Below are 23,420 nucleotides of genomic sequence, written 5' to 3'. Positions count from 1 at the left end.
TGGTATATGATGTTGATTTCAATTTTATACTATCCAAGAGCTGTACTGCATACGATGATAAAATTATAATGTGTTGCTCTATCCCATATTTTAGTGTTATACGGACGGTCACATATGTTCCTTTTATATACAATCACCTTTGGTTATTTGTTGGGATACTTGCATTTTTTCAACATTATGTTATTAAAAAACCTAATTGAGTTATAAAGAGTAAGCATTGGTCTAGAAATGAACCACCATATTTTAAACATGATAATATTGTGGTAAGAACCGGTAAATGCAAAGTGCTTGCTTAGGAATTTGTAATGGTATTCTAAAAGTTTGATATGGTGTAAAATTTATAATACAGGGTATACGATCCTATTTTATTCCTAACCTTCACTCAAAATAAATAAAACAGCTGCATTGAAAAATACATATACCATAACTTCAGAATGATCAAAAGTGCAATTGACGTGTAATCGCAACAATTAAAATTTGCATTATGGAATGATTTATAAAAACTGATATAAAATGAATGGATATTGTCAAAACATCGCGAAAATGTATGTTACATGTACAAATATGACGTAAACGACAAATTTGCAAAAATTGTATCAAAAACTTTGTATATTCATCAACAAACAAACTTTTAAAGCCTAAAGAGACTGATATAATGTATGTTCTCTATTCCAGACAAGGATATTCATTTACTTTGCCATGTCACAATAAACCACTTCATAATGTCTTTTAAATACAAACATAAAGAGACAATACAAGACGAGACAATCTCATACACCCTTCGGTGAGATTTCTATGCTATTGCAGTCCAAAACCCACCGCATTCATTCATTTATAATTCAAGAACAGTACTAGAGTACATAACTAGTGTTAGTTGTCATTCGATCGTTGTTCTTTCGAGATAAAAGTTATATAAATTTTATACTAAATTATCACTTTACAGGAGTTATCGCTCTTGATTTTCGTCTGGTTAGGTTGATTTCAGTGGTAGTTGAATGTAAGGATTTCTGCCAAATACCAATCCGAATACAGAATAGACCATCGTTACATGAAAATATATCATATACAGTCCGAAAAAAGTATAGTTTATTCGTTTGTTTTCGACACCATGAATCACCGCTACCATAGATAGTCTCTGAATGTTGCATGACTGAAACTTTAAAATGACCCACACTGTTGACTGTAATGCATGAAAATGTAGGAAGTTCATTACAAATGTCTATGAAAATGTTGAGTGGAAATATTCGATTTTTTTACTAAAAATGTTTTATGTATTTCAAACCAAGGATGATATTCAAGCTTCCATGAACTTTTTGTTAAACATTTGATAGGTCGATAAATAAGGAGTATGTGACCATGCAAAACACGACATAAATTTAATTTAAACTCGGAGAATATTATGGGTAGAAACATCAGGCAATATAAAATTTAAAAAAAAAAATCGTCAAATTGATAAATCGATCCATCACAAAAGGGAGAAAATCTTGAACGATATTTATGAAATATTCTGATATAACAGATACAGAAATGATATGTGTCAAAACATGGTTGGTTTTATTCGTTAATTCATAATAAAACGTTTAAAATTTCACAACAACATAAACGAAGAAAAATATCTTCAAATAAAAATCATGCAATAATCAAACCTTCCATGGAAGTCCGTACCTCGTTAGTTTTGCCAATATTGCAACATGTAAGAAGACATTCCTCAACAAATCCAACAAATATAAAAAACAAACTAAAAAGGAAACTAAAAAGCTGACAATCGTGTTAGAGCAGGTTAGTGCCTATGTACGTTGTTTGCAATCACTATAGTTATGCACTTTCTCATTGTTTTATCATTTTTTGTCCATACGCTAGAGTATATACAAAATATCAAATACAAAATCTTAACAAGATTTCTATATTAAGATGTCATTTTGTTTTCTTGGCCTAGTGAAATTCAAGCTTAAAATTAAAAAGTCGATAAAGCCCTCAATCTACTACATTTAACGAACTATATATGAATTTCACTCGGTGTCATTACTCCCACTTTTTACTCCTTATTTGAGGCTCTAGACTTCAAAACAATTCAAGCTGTTATGTGTGACCATATTCAATTGTAAGTTTGGTATTCCTTGATAATTAGGGAAAAGACCCAAAAACAAAAATCACATATCAATAGCAAATGACTTATCAAAACAAATCGTGTCAATACCTTGCTCCATTTTGCAATTGATGACAATTGGGAGATATATTAGTAGTTGTAATCAGATTGAGGCCTCGATAGGATGCAAATTAATGACATGATACTTAATTGACTTTAATTAAGATTGATTGTACACCAAACAGCTAATCAATTGCAAAGTTATCGAATGTTTCACTTCCATACTAATTTACTCGCTTGATACTTAATTGGATGTTGTTTAGAGTGGCTTGAAGGGACACCAGATTCATTTGTAAATATTTTACCGGAAGGATTGCTCTTTCATATAAAAATGTGTGTTTTCCTTTATCGAACGATATAGGTTTTGAACCATATTGGATATGATTAAGATAGGATAATCCTAAAAAAATGTGACAACTCTCCGCTCAAAGTATACGTAAGTTTGTTTCATTTTTGTATTTCTTTTAGTAGTCAGGCTCAATGTATTTTTCTGGTCAAATATTATAACCGTATCATTGATTAGTTTAACTGTTAGTTCTAATATCATGTTTACATAATTGTAGAACTTCAATGATAATGTCAGCGCGCCGTTATTTTGATCTAATTATGTATGCATGTGTTCTTTTGAACCTTTCAATCAAATGACTCAAGCACCAACAGAGTGGAGATTGCTCACAAGTTTTTTTTTAATTGTCACTGCAACCGACTAATTATGGTTTATATGTCTTTAAAGCCGTACTTTTTGTGAATCACAACTCACTGTTACATTTAATTGAATGCTTTTGTACTTATTCTGATTATAATGGCTGCGATTGTTAATGTTTGTACGAGTATTTTGATATTATTGGAATTTTATGAATTTGACTGCACAATCCAGAAAGAGACATCAGATGAACGTGTTCGTATTTATTGTTATAAGTTTATAAGTTTGCTTGCGGGTTGTTAGATTATAATTCCTACGAAAAAAAGCACTATTTGTTTTCCATACAACGTACTGTTACAATGATAGTAAACAATCGGAGTGTTCTAAGACGATAAAAACACTAACGTAAATATAATTAAGTCAGGAAACGTGTTGGTATATTTCTGCCACTAATTGAACCCTCCGTTGTTGAAGCATGTCGTGCTGTGTATAACATTTGAAATAACAAGGGTAAGTTCAGAGTCAGTACCATTTAGTTTCTTTTCATACTGGAGGCGTGGCATATCTTACTAACATGTCTCATTTTGTCGTAAGCTAAGCTGGTTTGATAGGTATTTTAATTTGCCTGCATCTTTTATACAAAAAAGATTAAATACTACATGGTTAATCAAATAATTCTGACTTACACCGAGATAATTCAATACTTAGTAACTTGGCTGAGATTTGTGACGACAGTTTAGGGCTTAATTATTTCCATAAAACAATGACTGATGTAAAGTATGAATTCAAGTCTAGTGTACATGATAACTATTATTTTGGTTTATTTTGACAAGTCAATCACGACCATCTGATTTCACTTCAGAATATAGTGAGGTTCGTGGACATATCTATCTAGGTTACCTAAGCTTATAGTGATGTTCGTTGTCATGTCTATCCGTGCGATCTGAGTTCACCTCAGGTTATAGTGAGGTTGGTGCTTTTCGATACATATTTTTCCTTAGCATATTGACAAGAATGAGTGCAGTAAGTTTTAGGGCCTGTAATATTCATGTTTTGAATTAAATCGTATGGCTTATTATCTCATTTATAAGTATATTACAAATTAAAATATTCAGTCAAATTATTCAAGCCTAATGCAAAAACGAAATTTCTATTTACAGATGCAATAACAACCATGCAATGCGTCGCCATAAAGAGCTGAATAAACTATAACCATATTCCTCCTCAAATCAAAGTTGCATCATTGAATAAAATGATTGTAATTTGGGGTTACCAATGTGGAAAATTCTTCATTATAACACTCATTAATTCACTAGACTGAAAATCTTGTCTATAATATGACATTCAACTTTTCAATAAATAGCTTCGTTACTATCTCTACTGGAGGCTGCATTGTTCATAATGTAGGATGTCTTTGATATAATTTATTCAGTTTCTTATAATGGGTATAACAAATACTAAAACTTTGAAATGTAATGTGTTTGCCTTACCAAATAAATTGCTAAAAAAATAGGTTAAGGCAGGTTGATGTATTTTGTATATGATATTGTTATATTTATCTTTACTTAGACGCATGTATGTTACATACAGGTGTAAGTCTAAAAACCATACAACATTCGCCAATAACTATATTAGTTTTTTTTCAGTGAAAAAGATACTTACAAATAAGAACAGATCATTTAAAATATATAATAAAACATCTCTAAATATCTCAAATCAAGTATTGAAGAACGAACCAATACGTCTAGCAAAATGCATGTAGCTTGCCGGGAATATTAGTATCTGTTGCATTTAATTCCAGGTTTATTTTATGTTCTTGTGTGTCTGTTTTCCTTGTCTGGTCTTCGTCCCTGGATCACTTTCTTTTGATTTCCGCCAGTCTTGGTCTCCTTGATTACTCTTCCTCCGACAATCTGAAATACAGTTGTATTAATAATTATTTGACAATTTATCTGACTTCTGATTAAGCTAATTAGCAGTACTTGTTTAAAAAAGACCCATTGTCCATAATTATCTAAAAATAACTGTGTTTGTTTGGTTTGACCATATATCAGTGAACACAATTCAAATGCATTGTATAATACGTATATTCAAGAAGAAAGGTCGATGAGTTGAATACTTTAAGTTATTTCACTTTCCTAAAAGATATTTTCAAACATATTACAAGTGAGATCTGGTGCTTTGAAACTATTGGTAATAAATATTAAGTAGCACTCCAGCTAAGAATCATGCAAAATATGATTCATGGGTAAAAAGCCTACACATTTTTTTGATATTTTGTTTGAATTGCCATGGTAAACAGAAATTAACATTCAGTTTTTCGTATATGCCGTGTACTTAGGAGATTAATATTATATAGAATGCACTGTAGATTTCAAAATTAAGGGAGATAACTCTGTAAATGACACTCACATACAATAGACCCTATTTGATTTTCAATGTTAAATATCTCCTAAGAGCAGGCTGGTTTGAATGAATAATTACACATTTCATAGTATAGACCCATAAAACAACTTAATTACAAAAATAAAAATATGAGCCTTTTTGGGGTGTATCACATTTTTCAAATTTTGCATGATTCTTACAAAGACTGCTACAATAATAAAATTGCTTTCTCAAAACGAACGTTTGTATTTGTTGTGATTCCAAATGGCTTCAGATTCTGTCCAACAGATGAAACTTTTCTATATAAGAATGTGTAATTAAATGTTATTTTTGAATGCTTTGGTTTAAGAGTATTTTACGCATATTTTCGTTTGAAGAAAATAATTAAACGGATATGATTTTTTTTTTCCACTTTGCTTTTTGGTTTATGTTAGATGACATGATCTGTGGTCAGTCATTGATGAAAAAGTGTGTGTTCCTGATATGAAAAGCTGAATTAATTAGAATAAAAATTAGTACACATGGTACATATGTAGTTAGTCATTGGTAAGGTGTATTGTTACCTATTTTTTCAAACCCCACAATTTTTTGTAGGTAATAAATCAGCATATATGATCAAAATAATTAAAATTTTATTATTAGTAGTAAATTCTTTTTACTTTCGCTGCAGTTCGTTTGTTTGTTTTGATTTGCTTTTTTTATATTTCAATTTGTATTTAATTCAATATGTTCAAAATAGACATATTCGAAATTTGTAAGATATTATTTGTCAGCTCGACCCTTTTTTTAACTTTTTGTTACCTACGTTTATTTAAATGTGAAATAATCAGAATCATGTCAAATAAGAAGACAATACAAGATACTTGTATTGAAATGAAATATATTTTGACCGACAGCCCTACAAATGACACAATATGTACAACAGAAAGTGTTATCAGCATTATGAAATGGATTTAAAAGGTACTTGCAAACCTACCATAAAAAAATTTTATGCCATGTTTTATCACTTTACACTAAAACCAGTCAAACTATTCTACTATAGCATTCATGGGGAAATGAACAATACAGAATACATATTTAAGGTTAGTTTCTTGAATTTGAGGTGGTTTGTAAAAAAAAGTGTAGACTGTCCAAAACCATGGTATTTCATATAATTTGTTAACAATCAAAACAATTCTTATTTTTTTCTTCAATATCGAATGTTTTGTTCGTTATCTCAACGCTGTTTTACTTCTGAAATGTTTTAATCGCATAGAGCGGACCGACCAATGGTAATGAAGCAAGTTATACAAAAAAAAACTGCTTAAAGAGAACCGGATTACCATACAACTTGTTATAAAGCATATTAAATAATTTCGCTTGATAACTAATTTATTAATGGCATCATGGAAGTCATAACCAGATATATTTGCTATATTTATAGTTTATTTAACGTTGAATATTGATGTAATTTAAGACCTACTGCGACAAATGTCTTACAGAAAACTTTGTATCACATTTTATCTGTGCTTTATCGACTTTAATGAAGATTGCTTGATGCACTTAAGGTGTCATAAATTATTAAATTAAAGGCTATATTTAGTCTCCCTGCTACTACAATCACTTTAGATGTTATCTTAACCACAGTTTGCATTTGCTGTTCAGTGTATAAACAGTGTCATCTGCATCAAATACTGGAATCTATAAAAATAAGCAGAATAGAAAAATAATGAACCAAGCTCAGAAAAAAAAACACGAATTCGACGGTAGCACATATATTATGTTATATTGAAGACTTATTGACAGTTTGTTCGTTTCCGAAGTAAAGCGAGTTCAAGGTTACTATAAGATGATTAGGGAAAAGTGAGATACCTGTCCTTGATGATACAAAGCATATCATATAATTTAATTACATTTAAAAAAGAAATGAATGTCTATTTTATTTCTGATAAAATTTTGAATTTTACGCAAGTACTTGTAATTTCCTGCCTGATTCTTAACGAAAACAGAGCTTAATGTGTGTTGCTTGTTTCTGATACGTCAATATGCCATTATTGAAAGCGATAACTGTCTGCCAATGTATACACCAAAACACGTTTTGAAATGAATTTCAATGTAAAGAGTAATCGAGATTCTAGCGGAAACCAAAATAATGCAATCTAGTCTAGGAACAAAGACCAGACAGGGAAAACAGACACAAAACAACAAAAAACATACAATAACCAAAAAATATGTATAAAACAACAAAAGTAAATGAGACTCTAAGTATTAGGATCATGGACCAGGTTTACCGGTAAGGTAAGCGTCCTCTGTTTTTTTTTCTAGAAACTGCCACCGAGTTGTAAAATAGTCATAGTCAAATACGGGGTAAGTGAAAGAGGAAAGGAGAACTATAACACGTTAAACAAATCGGTTCTCATGGTGCAAATAAATACACTGTATCAATCTACGAGTACATGATAAGTACCATAAAACTTCGGAAGTGATGACTTCAGTGTTGAAGCAACATAAGCTTGTTCTAGAAGCCTAAGCGCTGTACAAAATTTCTGCGTAGTTACGCAATCTCTAGCATAACGTATGATTTGTTAAATGAAAATTCCATACGTAGGTGCTGAAGGGATGTTGGCACAGATGAAAGAAAAGTTGGCAATATTGAATGAAAATTTATCGCTTTTGTCGTATAGTTAAGTCAATAGTTTTCTTTAACCATCGTTCTATATGCGTAGGTCAATATTTGAGACTGACTTCACAGCGCACCAGTTATCCTTCGAAACAAACGTGATGATCAGTTTATTGAAAGTAGCTTACCTGGTACCGTTATATTTGTGCATTCCTTGTGTAGTATAGTGTCCAATGAAGGTAATGTTAAGCTTTATACTGATCAAGAGCTCGTTTGGTATTTACAAATATTAAGTGGAACCTTGTCAAACCTTTAATATTTGTCTGAACGCTTGTCAATTTCGAAGACACGTATCATGCTTTATACACTGGTCAGAGGTTTTGATGTCAAAATATGGCTATAATTCGTCTTATTCATTTAAATGACCTCAAACCCCAGGTTGAATAGAACGGAAAAAGTAAAATTCATCACATTCACAAGATCCTAGCAATTCATTGGTTACTGAGTATTACTGAATATAAGCATCATATAAATTCGTTGAGATAGGCACTGTGTGTCTCTTTCCTTGTGTCGCAGCTGGATTCTTCACAATCAATGGTTTAAAACGCTGAATATTACACTTTCGCTATTTTATTAAACATGAGACTACATCAATAAAACAGATAGGTGCTATGTCTTGAAGTGTCTGTTGAAGAAATTTAACTAAATTGTTAAATAATTAAGGTTTCTTTTTGCAAGAGATCAGATAATTGATTTTCAAAATAGTCTATAATTATCCTGTTTGGAATTCAGAATAGCTTTATCGGGTGAAATTGTCTTGCAAATGTTCTGATGAACAGAACTATTTTGGTATATTTCCTTTAACAACGGAAAAAGCAGGTGCAAATTCAACATCATTACCTCTAGAAATGGGGAAAATGTGTTTAAAATATCTCTTTGATTTGTATATGATTTATACAATATGTCTATACTTAATCTTGGTATCGTTTGGAATCACGATATGTATAACATATGTTCAGAAATTTCTGTCTGATTCAAAACAAGTATACTTATGATAAAAAAAGGTTTTGAAAGCTTCAAATAGAATCATTATGACTTTGTTTTATAATAATAATATAGATAGCACTTAATTAAAGAATGTCTCCGATGAAATGAATCTCAATAATTCCCATGTGAAATTTCTATAGAACATTGTCTATGAATTAATATTACTCGTGCTTTAAACGTTTGAAGATATACACGTGTATGCAACAATGTCCACGCCTCACTGGTATTTTTTAGATCTCGGGTTTATACTGAGGTTGTTCACTCTTTCAAATGACATTTCCGCTATTTTGTTCTCGGAACAATTACAAATATTTTCGACAATAGTAGCAACAAATGCAAAATATACTTAACATTATAGGACAAGTTTAGATAACTTGTACTTGATACCCTTTGATATTTTATGACCCATCTGATCAACAGTCATATAAAGTACAAAACATTTACCACAACAATTTATTACAATATGGCACCAATTCAATATTTCTGACAGATTACGTTAATCTACTGATAAATTTGATTACTTAAAGATTAATCAATACGTTTGATCAATTTATTCAATCATCAGCCTTCAAAAAGGACGTTTTGCAGATAATGAACTGAGAACATTATATTTTTTGTTCTATCAAAGTTTTATTTTTGATTAGGATTCGCTTAGGAAAATTCAGAAAACAAATAGCAGAATGATTTATTGGAACTATTTCTTTGAAATGTTAATAATATTATTATTTTTGCATTTAGTTCCATTAAAGGTGTAGGTGAGTTATGCTATGTTTGTTGTTTGCTAATGTGATTACATATTAGAAATATGTTCAATTGAGATGCGTACGCTATAGTTTGGACTTACTTGCACTGTACGGATGAGTAATTTACTGCGTCTGGTGGACTTATTTACTCTGTAGCGGCAAGTTTCGTACTCTTTATCGATGGTTAACCTAATATGGTAGAATAACTTACTCTGTTTGGTTGAATTTCGTCCTGTGTATGCTTGAGTTACTCACTTTGTACGACTCAAATTATTCTAAATCAATTAGTTACTCATTCAATGATAGGTTTAGTTTCTTTATTGCGTGATTAGGTTAATTACTCTGAGTGGATGGGCTTCTTACTCTGTTTTGTTGAGTTTCTTATACTATATATCAGAGTCTCTTACTTTGTTTCGTTAAGTTACTCACTTTGTCTGCTTAAGTTACTTACTGTGTGGTAAAGTATCTAACTCTGTGTGGTTGAGTTTCTTACTCTGTTTAGTTAAGGTATTTACTATGTGTGGCTGACTTTCTAATTATCTTTGATTGGGTTTCATTCTTACTCTGATTAGTTGAGGTTCTAGCTCTTTTTGTTTAAGTTACCGACTCTGTGTGGTTGAGTAACTCACTCTGTGTGATTAAACAACTTACTCTGTGCGGTTATTTCTTTTTCTGTATGGTCGATCCACTTGCTCTGTATGGCTGACATTTCTCCTCTGTATCACTGAGTTACTCAATCCGTTTAATTGAGTTAAGTGCTCTGTTTGGTTGAAGAACTTACTCTGTTTGGTTGAGGTACTTACTCTGTGTTGTTGAATTTCTTACTCTGTTTGGTTGAGTTTCTTACTGTGTTTGGTTGAGGTACTTACTTTCTGTTGTTAAGTTACTCTGTGTGGCTGAGTTCTTTACTCTGGTTGGTTGAGTTTCTAACTCTGTTTAATAGCGTTTCTTACTTTTTAGGTTTAGGTGCTTATTCTTTGTGGTTAAGTTTCATACTCTGTGTGGTTGAGTAACTCAGTCTGTGAGGTTAAGTTACTAAATCTGTAAGGTTGAGTTTCTTACTCTGTATTGTTAAGCTTCTTATATCCTATAACAAAGTCTCTTACTTTCTTTCGTTGAGTTACTCACAGTGTAGTTCAGTTACCTACTCTGTTTGGTTTGGTCACTTCTGTGGTTAACTTTCAAACTTTGTAAGGTTTAGTTTCAGACCGTGTAAGGTTGCATTAATCACCCTGTGTGGTTAAGTTTCTCACTCTTTTTGGTTTTTTACTATGTTTTGTTGAGTTAATTACTATGTATTGTTGAGTTAATTACTATGTATGGTTGAGTTAATTACTATGTTTGGTTGAATTACTTCTCTGTGTGGTTAAGTTTCTTACTCTTTTTGGTTGAGTCTTTTAACTTTGTTTCTTTGGGATACTCACTCTTTGTGGCTAAATTTCATACTCTGTATGGGTGAGTGTCTTAGTCTGTTAGGCAACGCAGTATTCTTAATGATTTTGTGTTAATTTTAACACTCAACACTTCATTTGTCCCGGTTTTATATCATATATAGGAAATATTTCTATTTTCTATTTTCATTTTAAATCAAACTCTTTATATTCCTAAAACTTGCTTTACATTTCTTATTATGACTAATTGTTTAAAAGTAATTAAATCGATTGCCCTATTCTTCCATTCCAAATCCCATCCCGGCACCCCAATCCTCTTCAAAACTATGGATCCCCACCTGAATGAGGAGCTTACTGTACATGCTCTTTTTACTACGTTGTTGATAATTATTATATGAACGGAATGTCCGCCACGTCCTCTTTATGTAGAATTGAAGACCAAAACTATGAATGGCTAAAAAATATTCTGACGGAAATGACGAAGCTTGTTGACACGGAAATAAACGATTGTGCAACTGGGAAGGCGCAATTTTGTCCATTAATTGTATATCTATTTCATAAGCATAAGTTCCCGAAGGGTGCATAAATGGTTGTATCAACTCGGTTCTTTTATTTGTATACTTATCGCCAGAAAATGCATCAATGTCCGGTTTTAAGGCGGTTTGTTCCTTCATTATGTTACGGTAGCTTCATTTGATTATCCGGAATATACTTTGTAAATGTCACTGAGAACCAAACCAGTCTCAGAAAATATTGCTAACTCCGAATCACAATTTTTTTCAAAATAGCGATGGCAAAAATAGTCGACAGCTTGCGCCCAGATGTTTACAAAAATTACCCATAATTCGTGGTACTTAAAAAGTGCAAAATGATAATGAAGCAAACGAAACGAACAGGGTCAATAAAAAGTGAATCGAAACTAAGCAAATTGAAACGAAATGAATACAAACTAATTAAACTAATTAGAATCTAACAAAATCGAACAAGAATGAATTCATTTCGGACCATTTTAATTATGAGCATGTATCGTACATCAGGAATAGGGAGGTCATTAGCATAATAAAACAGGACTTACAAAATGAAAGTTGGCATAAAATGTTTATCTTATGGAGCGTGTCAGGTTTCACCTGTCTCATATCTGTAATTTGGAAACTATTGGCGGTGAAATTGTTTGTTTGTTGGGTTTTAACGCCCGAGCAGCAATATTTCAGCTGTGTTCAGGCAATGAACATGAAGTGGATGATGAAATGGACATGAAATAATGATGAAATGAAAAATGGGATGGGACACAACGATAAAGTGGTCGATAAATTTTGATTGCCACTGGAAGAATTGTAATAAGCGTTCACAGAAGAAAATGACTAATTCATAGTTTTATAGAACACATAGAGCTGCCTTTAAAATAGGCATAGTATGTATATTATATATTACCATTTTGATATTTAAAGCATAAACTGTTCTTTGTTTAAACCATTGTTTTTAAAATACATCACGCACATTTCCGCTTCCGGTAATGTAATGTTCTTTAACAGTGACATCCTTTGTGTGTAATTAAAATCTACTTTGATTTCCAGCAACGTTTCAAATACGGATTTCAATAAATACAAAAGATCCTTTCAATCGCATGATTTCTCTTGAGACTTCTTTCAATCACAAAACAAAATTATTGATCAAATAAAAAAATTTTAACAACTGCACTAAAACGACATTACGTGAATGTTGAAACGGGCCTTAAAGCAAAGAAAACATGCGAGGCTTTGCTCCGAGAAGTACACCTTTAATGTATTGACTATGACCTTTCATAGATTACACAGCACTTGGTGTACATAGTTCCAAGTCCAAATCCACGTAAAAATTGCTGCTGGAACTTTACCTAAATTATTTAAAATGTAAATATTGCCAGTTGAAGTGGAGAAATGTGATGAAAAACAGGAAAACGTCACTTTTGGGCCAAATTAAAATATCATGAAAATCTCAGGTAAAAATCTAGCAGCACTTTTAAGATAGTTTAATGTGTGCTTTAATGGCCTGTTTAGTTTCATGATGTGCATTGGTCGGATTCCTCCTGGACTTTTCATGTTTCTGATAATCCGCATTGCATCCACGATGGGATCACGTGACGCGTATGACGATTTGACTTAAAATATATTATAAATAGGAATTAAGAAAGGCGACTGGAAAGACCTATTTAAACAGGAAAATTGGCCAATATTTCTGTAAAGCACCTTAACATCGTTGCGTACAGCCAATATTTAAACACATGGCCTTGTATTCTGCAGACAAAACTAATGCAAAGGACAAAATGTAGATAAGTTTGTATTCCAAAAATAAATTTATATTTTTTTTCTCTTTTGTTCCTTCTCAATGATTTTGATATAACTTATGCATGTACAAATGTAAAATTACAATTCATGGGGTATAGATCTATTTTGTGAAGAAACGATTATGTCAGCGCATTGGTAACTTGCCATTCTCAACAAAGGAATAGATCGGCCAGTGCTCGTATATACATGATGTTAATTTATAAATTAGATAAGAGCTTTAGAGATATATACAAACTTTATGATTCGTGGAATCCATAATCGTCCCGCTCACTATTACACAACATTTCTATAATGTCCAAAACCATTGTTAAAAAACCTACAATTTATATTGTATGTGTTATATGTCTTATAAAATGCCAACAGGCATGGTTTCATTGATAAAGCCAGTTACATGCTTTTGTATATACCGGGGTTGAAATTTATCAAGCAATGGTTCCTATCCAGAAAATGTTATTTTCCCAATTTCTAATAGAATTGATAATAAAAAAATCCTACAAAAGGAATGTTCATATTACCTGGACACCCTGGACCAGCCACAGGTAACTCAAAATATATGGTGCGTTTACGTACGTGATATTTAAAACAATTAGTTCATAAAGCAGACATTTCATACATGACATATCAATAATTAACAATATAACTCAGCATAAACATGTACCTGTACAATTTAATAATTAAAACTTCGGTTGCAACAAAAGATGGAAGGACAATTTCATTTAAATGTTCGTATGTCAATTCTAACTATCAACGGCCAAGAATTTTAAAACATATCAGATATTAAGAATCAAGCACCGCTTATAATACAAGACGGGGAGATCTCAGACACGAAAGGGTTATATTTCAAGTCCATTAACAAAGCTATTCTCTCTATTACGTTGGTAGTGGCAACATCCCTTCAGCAGATGCGTATGGAGTGTTCATATCACAACTCATACGTTATGCCAGAGCTTGCCGAAACTACGCAGACTTTTTGTATCGCGCTAGAACTCTAACAAATAGGCTTCTGGAACAGGTTTATGTTGCTACAAGATTGAAGTCATCACTACAGACGTCATGAACTCGTGGATCGTTATGGTGTATCCATCTGCACCATGAACACTGATTTATTCATCGGGCATAGTTTTCCTTTCCTCGTTTGTCTACCCCGGACTTGACTTTTTATGAGCAACTCGGCGGGTGTTCCAAGAAAAGCAAAGGACGCTTACCCTACGGGTGAACCTGGTCCATGCTCCCAGTTTTTAGTGGAGTCCGAGTTGCTCATTTGCTTTTGTTATTTTGTATGTATGATTTTAGTTACTTTATGTTCTTTGTTGTGTATGTCTGTTTTCCATGTCTGTTCTTTGTCCCTGGATCGCATTCTTTTGATTACCGCTATTACTTTGGTTCCCTTGATTTTTCTTATAATAGGTGACCCTAGGTGAGTTAAAGTTCGCACTTCTAGTAATTACAATATTTATCAGTCAGTTAAAATATTTAATGTTAGCAAAAAAAAATTTACAACGCGAATAAGCTTCAAATTAATAGTTTCATTGAACAGTTCAAAATCTTAGAATTTTAGAATTTTATTTTCTTTATGTATATAGTTCAATCTTGCATTATAGAACAAAACGAAATATTTCTATGTAAAAGTGAATAGTCTAATCTTTTTGCATGTAATAGTATGATATTAATGATAGGTCTATCATTTTCTCCTAGTGGTGGTTTAAATTGATACAAAAGTAAGTATATATTACCTGACAAACCAAAACTTTCAGTATTTTCCCTCTAAGTTTTACAAATCAAGCAATAAAGAGCGCTACGTATTTCAACAACTCGATATATGAATTGAGAACGAATGACATAACACGACCACGTGACCACTTGGCTAATTGAAATTCGTATCGACTAGGTTTATTAGCGATTCTATTTATCTTCAATTGAACAACTTAAGTGACTTCACTATATATATATATATATATATATATTTTTTTTTTTTTAGGTGTAATAAAAAATTTCCATTAAAGATATTTTATATCATTAAAGTAGCAGCCTATATAAAATATCAGATAGAAAATGAATTATAAATGTCAAAAACCCTCAATATTAATTTGTGTTTATTCAGAGGCATTTTCACACCAATCGAGGTTTTTCATTCAGTCGTTGCAAAATATGGATTGCGCGTGTAAATTGTAATTGTCAATTGTAATTGAACTGGTAGATTTTACTTGGCAATGAATGCTTGCTTTACTAACAAATTTCGTGAAGATATGGTGTATGAAAATTAAAATGCATTATTTGTTTTGTGGGTTATATTTTACAGTTAATCATATCTCCAATTGATAATGTCTGAATTTTATGTGGAATTGTATTTTTTGTAATTTTTCGTGACGTTTTGAAATTGGATATATTGAATACAAGTGCAGAACAAGGCATTCATCCTGCAGTTAATATATTTCAGCATTTAACATATCTATCGATTTTTCATTCTCTAAGAAATATAAACTGAATACATATGTAATTTCCAAGAATGATCAAAATGTTACATGCGTGATACAAAGAATGTCAAATAGATTACAGAACAAAACAATTGTATTAATTGGCTTTTAATTTATTTATGCAATAGTTCCAAAACAGACATCATCCATTTGACCAACGTTAGATACTATCTGTAAATTGAAATTATACGGTAAGTTTAGCAAAATCCTTTTCATGTGCACTTGCAGCTAATGCTTGAATCGGCAAACTGACTTGATACAAGAAATTATAGGGTCAGTGTACCATAACCATGCACCAATTACCAGCTTACGAATCCTATATTTGGGGAGGCCATTAAAATTACGTTTGTTTTATTACGTTGCAACGACCGGCAAATTTCTATTGTTACTGTAAACAAATATGAAAGAAATACTGTACATGTACAACAACATCACAAAATTCTTTAACATCTATCCTGAAATAGTATAATAAATCAATACGGTATACTTTTCTAAAGCCACAATTAAGATTTGCTGCATTCTTACATGTACCTGTAAATCGTCTGCACCCGCGCTGAAAAACAATAATGTGCAAAAACATGAATTGCATGATGCTTTTACGATATGTATAGCTTATGTCTATCTTGTCCTATAAACTAGTTACTATAAAGTACTACTTTGAAGTAAAACATATCACATGGACGGTAACCAGGTAACTGACAATGTTTATTGTCCCTGGGTTTTGGACTTTTAGCACATTCACGGCAAATAACTCACCAATTTAGAATTTGCAATAATCCTTAAAATAATCCTGATAATAATGCACAACAGATGCTAACAAGTTAATCCTATGCCATGCTAACCACCTCCTGTTACATCAACTGGCGCTCGTGCTGACTTTTGACTGGAACGTATCACTAATCATGTCAATATGTGGTCATCCGATAAATGAGTCCATATTTAATCAATATTTTTGGGTAATATCTTTAACACATAGTTCAGATAACGATCATCATTTTCTTGTATAAATAGCACGTTACCATAAAAGGAATAAATGACTTTTCGTCCTACCGGATTCACCTGATATCAACCGTGATAAAGTCACTATGAAAAACAAAATGCCATTTATTTCTATAAGATAACGTTGGCTAAACGTACAGTGCGTGGTTTTTGAAAATATTTTTCTCTCGATTTATGTTTTCCAAAAGGAACTGACAAGCAAATGCTTGACATTGCACTATACAAATGTGACTGAGGTGTACTGCTGCTTGGTCTAATTTAGAAAAATCTAAAAATTATAGTTGGAACTTGGTTGAAATATTATTTTTATATTTTGCTTTTTTACCTTTTTTTACAACAACACCACGCCTGCGTACTCTCCCTGGCATTATTAAGGGCCTGATATTTTAGATAGCCTGTCTGTTGGCAGTTAATTGGGGGAAGGCACTCAAAATTTGTCATAAAAAATTATCTTTGTTTTTCATTATGTCATAGCTACAGATTTTATGATAAAATATAAATGAATATCCATTATTTTTTTTTAAATTTCCATAAAGTAAGGATTTGAAAATGTATACTTTTTTATAGGAACAAAATGTTGATGTTGTTTGTTGGGGTGTGTAACTTTATTTTCACAAATTTACATGAACATTTTCAAATAGCCTATCTTTTGAGAAGAACATGAATATGACATTACTTCAAAGGGTATTGCCTTGCTACCTTTTTATTTGCGATGAAAGCATTGGAGACAAGCATTCTGGTTTAGTTTGACGACTTTTTACGTATTAGAATTACAGTAAAACCGGTCAAATCCGTATCCTGCATAAACTGGAAACTGCCTTTATCAGATTTCTCCTGAATTCTGAAGTGTCTTTTTTTTTATGTTAAACATTATATTTGTCAGAATGCGAAAGAAATTATGTTTTGCTATGAAAATTTTATTTACAAATTTAAAAACTATGTTATTTATTTACTATGTGTACCATTGGGATACACCTCATGTCTACGGAAATTAATATAGGTAATTTATAAAATGCCTGCATCAGATACAAATGGTATTCAAACATAAATGTATGTTTATTGATGACATTAGTTATTTTAGTTGGAGCGATTGTCATAGTCATATCACAAAATTTTCCTTTACGTCTATCATTAGGGTTAATATATAAATATAGTCTTTCATATAAAGAATTGTATTCATGTTTAAGAAAACTTCAATATGCGTACCAAATCCTGATAATATGTATTTAATCCTAAATGAACTGAGAAGGCGAAAACTATTAAAACTTGATTTGGTGTAATGTAGAAACTATTGAAATCAAATAGTTATGAAAAGGGGTTGGTTCACTTTTCAAGATATTCGGCCCAACTATTTCTTGAGAATTCAAAATTCCCCAGCAGTAATATTTGTTGCTTATAATAAACTTTGAATGTCGTCTTTCAACAAAATGATATTGTAGAAAAAATTTCCTGTCAGTGAAAACAATTAGCCATGTCTTATCGATGGTATGATCGTTTTGTGAGTTTTTCCCCCATGTCCCTACTTCAAACGTTAAAATGTAGTACCAGCGGCAGTACCAGTAGCAGCTGTCGAACATCTTTGTATTTTTATGATAAAATCGTCGCGTATATATCTACGTCCGCCTTCAATATCTAAGAGTTCCAGAAAATGCGCTCTATTAAAATTTTTATGCTGTTTAACTTTTGAGAAGCGTGTTTTGTTTATGCAAATCGGAACATTCCGTTCGGACCGCGTTTTCGTTGTAAACGTTGCCATGGAAACCGAAGCGACATCGTCGTGCCAGATTACGAACTTTACAATGTAACTGTTTATGATTTCATCAAAACCGCTTACAGATCATGTACAGAAATATAATATGTAATCATTATTAGAAATGTAAGTATGCCATCTGTCCATAAACATCAGTTACCCTTATTCTTTCTATAAAGTAGTAAACTGAAAAGGTGAAATATGTTTGGAAGCGGCAGTAGACGACCACATCGATTGTAAAGTCAAACATCGAAACTGGCCAAATTTACTATGCATTTAGTATGTTTTAATTCATATACAATGAAAAAGAAATGTACGTTAAGATATATGACAGCAAATTGTTGGCAGTGGCAGCAAAATTCAAGAGTGAGATGAAACACATTTTACTGTCTGATTTTAAGGGTCAAAGATGTATGTTCTCTCACAAGATGCTCGATTCAAAGCTTTTATTGATAGTAACATACTAATACCAGCTGGAGCAAGATGTTGTGGTTCGCATTTAGATAGCCACAACATGCTTACCTCTGAATCATTTACAAACATCAACACACAAGTCAATTCCTCTACAAACAGGACATTCATCGTCAAACTGTTAGAACACTTAAGAGAGACATGTCTAAAGTCCAACAATAGGATCAATTTCGACAATATTGATAAAGAAGCCTGTACAAACGTTACAGGTCTGTCACAGGAACAATTTGATGACCTTTGTTCACATATCATCATACATTTATTGGAGACTATGTCAAAATTGTTTGTGCAATTTCCAGTACGTATTTTCCACCACTGAGCAGTCTATTGAATACAGAGCAGGATGAAGAACTAGCTCAAGACATGCTCCAAAAAGCTTCTGAGGTAATATTTGATAAATGTTGGTGGATTTACTGATTTTTGATCAAGTTACATTGTATTTTAAACCGACAAGTGGACACATAATACAGGTATTCATTTTGTATGTTGAAAATTGGAGCCTCATTTAATGTCACAAGCTTTTCTGACTGTCAAGGAACAGTGTGACTAACAATGGTCCCCTCCCACAATTTTGTTTACCAGTACATGTATCCAGATTATTTATGACAATATTATGTTGTAAGTCAATACCATAAAAGAATATGTGAAGAAAAATCATTTGGAAAGAAGGTCAGCCAATTGGGTTGCAATTGAGGAGAGTGACAACTGAATGAAAAACAACTTCGAAGTTTAACCCTTGGGGTATACCAGCTTAAACTCTCTCCTTCCTACATTCAGGAGTACATTGACGGGGAGTCTTCCATATTTATTCATAAAGAAGAACAAAACTTGATCAGAATCAAAATTCAAAGTAGACATATTTCTGCCATAAGATTTTTAATGTGGATAAGGATTTCTGTTAACGATGTGCAGTCATGGTACTGCACTTGTCTTGCTGGATGTCGTGTAGTTGGTGTATGTGCGCATGTAGCTGCTCTTTTATGGTATTTGAGTGTTGCGAGAGAAACAAGACAAACATTTGGTGAACGTTATTGGAGTGTATTTTTGTCTGATGCAAGTGATTTGCCACCAGCTATTGATTCCTCAGAATCTGAGACTGAAAGTGTAGCTAGTGTGATAGAGGAGAGAAAAGTGAATTGTGGTAATCTATTGTTCATAATTTATGTATTTAACAAGCCTTCGTCTTACTTACAAAAATTTGAAATTGTTATTGTTTTAAATTATTGTTGTTAACATCACTTTAAGTTCATTTGTAAAATATTGTTTTATCTAAATTATTCCTCAGGTATTATGAATTAAACCAGTTGAATATGATGACCAGCTGAATGAAAAAAAAGTAGTAATTTGTATGGCAGATAAAAAAAATATTTTTAATGAAACAAATGTTGTTTTTTTAAAAGAGTAATCAGGGGAACAAGGTCATAGCGGTAATCAAAATAATGTAATCCAGGGACAAAGACCGCATATGGAAAACAGACATACACAACAAAGAACATAAAGTAACTAAAATCATACATACAAAGTAACAAAAGTAAATGAGCAACTCGGACTCCACTAGAAACTGGGAGCATGGACCATGTGTACCGGTAGGGTAAGCGTCCCCTGCTTTTCTAGAAACACCCGCCGAGTTGCTCATAAAAGGTCAAGTCCTAGGTAGACAAAAGAGGAAACCTATGACCCGTCCAATAAATCAGTTTTCGTGGTGCTGATGGATACACCATAACGATCCACGAGTTCATGATGACGACCATAAAACTTCTGTAGTGATGACTACAATCTTGTAGCAACCCTGTTCCAGAAGCCTATTTGTTAGTGTTCTAGCGCGATACAAAAATAAATTATGATAAAGAATTGATAATTCATTGATAACTCATTGATAATTCATTTCCACTGACGTTAATTTGATTGTTTGACACTTCATCACGTCTAACATTAACCCTGCTCATAAATGACAGTGGCAAGTTTGCAAATTGTTTTAATAAATTTTAGAATATTTTCACTACTATAAAGCTTCTCTGAAAGTAATAAATAATGAGGTTCTTTAAGGACAACATATTAAAATAGATGAGTCATCATTGCGCTGATTTAGAAGTAACAAATGATGATATTGTTGTTAAAAGTTGATTGGCGTCCATGGGAACATAAAATTAACATTAGGTTTTGTTGTGATTTTTGTTTATTTTGCATTATATACTATTCTACTACAAAGTCTCATACAAAGTTAAAAGCAAAGTCATTACCAAAGATGAATAGAACGGCCAAATATGGCATTTTAATGAAAAAAATGTGATTTTCCTATGATATATTCAATGGGTTGCCATGGACTTGATATTCAGACATTTATATATATATATATATATATATATATATATATATATATAACGTCTCAGAATGTGACGACTCTATTATCTACACTGCTCCATCGGATCAAATTGATACAGGGAAGATAACGTAAACTTATAGAAGGGTCTGAAAAATTCCCAACGATGTTAGAACGGTCAAATTGGCGAAGCAATTTTTTGTCGCTCCCTCCGCGGGACTCGAACGTGTACCGCTGTGACATCTATGGCAACACCGCCTGCCTTAAGTCCAGCGCCCTAGACCACTCGGCCAGCTAGGCTATATAAAAATATAGGTTTCGCTGGCCGGGTGATTCCTCCTCGTAGGATTAATCTAGGGGTGCAACTTAGTACACGATGTATGGTAGTACGGGACAGTTCATTTATATATATATATATATATATATATATATATAAACGTCTAAATATGTTTAACATCACCAGAAGATGGTAATATTTAAATTGAATATTTCGGATAACAGATATCCTTCCTCAGCATAAAACTCATAAAACTATATGAGCTTAAAACTCACAAAACTTAACGAATATATATATATATATATTTCATCAATACGTATCCATCTGTAAAGCTTTTGTCAAAAACTTAGCTTGGGCCAAATTTGGTACTTAGTGAACCAACTCCTTTACTGCTTCTGGTTTATAAATCAAAAATAAAGTCTTGTGATAACAATTTAATTTGGACTAAACTGTATGCTTAACAGATGTTTGTATTTGATATCACATTAGACGACAAAAAAACTTACCTTAAGTAATAGAAAACATAGTGTCAGTCTTTGTAAGATTCAGGCAGTGTTTGTGAAACACGGTATGAAAAAAACCATCATTTTGAAAGTGTAATTTGACTATTTGCACGATCAGTATCAAAGACAAAAACAAGATTTTCTATATTATGTTGGTGAATTGAGATATAACTTAATTGAAATCCACTGTAAATGAACATTTAAAGAGCAGATAAATCTGTCAAAAACCTCATGTTTCTAATATTTTATTGAAAAAAAATACGAGAAAATCCAATGATGCAGAGATCCTATAATGGTCTTTTGGAATAGAGAAGGAATCCTTTGGTGAAAATATATTGTAATATCGGTGGGTTTATGACATGCATGTTTATGATTGTTCCCATTTTGCCTGATCCTTAGAAATACGTACAGTTAATAGACTCAGCTGCTTGGCTTGCACAATTTGTTCGTGCTTCTGGAATGTTTAGGTTGATCTTCCTTTATTACAGGTTCATTTTTTAATGGTTTCCCCGATTTTATATAAATAGGATATATTAACTATGCGTTTTAGTCTTATTGCAATATAAATCATTTTTCCTAGAGCAAAACATTCCAACATAAAATAGATTTATTGATGTTTTGATAGTCTCAAAGAAATAATAAAACTGACGATTTTGGTTGTGTTACATACGACAATTGAAATTAATACAAATGAAGGCTTCAATAAAGATCAAAACGTTTCGTCCGTGATTAAAGGAGTGTAGAACATATAACAAAACAATGACAATACTTTTATTAGCTGGATCAATATTATTTTACAAAGGTTCCCGGATAACAACGCCTCCGATGAGACAATGCGCGCTGATGGTTATGAAATTTAGATGGTGTCGGCAAGACAACGTTGGCCTAACGTAGGACAGCGTGATTATGGGAAATATTGGTTCAAGTTTTACTTTTTTTTTTAAAATGGATTTCATTTGACAAGCAGAAGCTTAAACGTTTTTGGAAATAATCGTCTCATAACTTACTATTTACGATTAACCATTTTTGAGTGATCAATCTCATGTCTCAGTTTGACGCCATTTTTTTTATTGAATTGTCTCCATTAATATATATTAGTATCTTCCTTGTCAATTTTAATTGTATCTGGTATTACATAATGAATTTACCATTAGAGCCAATTTTTCTAGGATTCATTCGATCTCAATATTGGTCAATGTTATAAGTTGTCTGAAGATGGTCCCTTGCGGTTACCGATTCAAATTACTGTCAATGCATCAATATAATTTTCCTTTCTAAATGAGTTTATAACTGAAAACCATGATTGTGTAAATACCTATTGCAGATTCCAAATTCAAAGCAATCAAAC

At 32.1% G+C, this 23,420-nt stretch overlaps 1 protein-coding gene and 1 pseudogene across 1 annotated transcript in view; both read left to right on the top strand.

Annotated features, from left to right (window-relative positions):
- LOC148600940 (uncharacterized) overlaps positions 1-23,420 on the top strand; it is a 123,667-nt gene that overhangs the window by 64,986 nt on the left and 35,261 nt on the right. The window lies entirely within an intron of this gene.
- Positions 18,911-20,319, top strand: LOC148600941 (uncharacterized; annotated as a pseudogene).

Source organism: Perna viridis, chromosome 12 (genome assembly GCF_037379345.1).
Source record: "Perna viridis isolate PV_CMFRI_1.1 ecotype Kerala chromosome 12, ASM3737934v1, whole genome shotgun sequence".
Taxonomy (NCBI): domain Eukaryota; kingdom Metazoa; phylum Mollusca; class Bivalvia; order Mytilida; family Mytilidae; genus Perna; species Perna viridis.
This window is presented reverse-complemented; position numbering and strand designations above follow the sequence as displayed.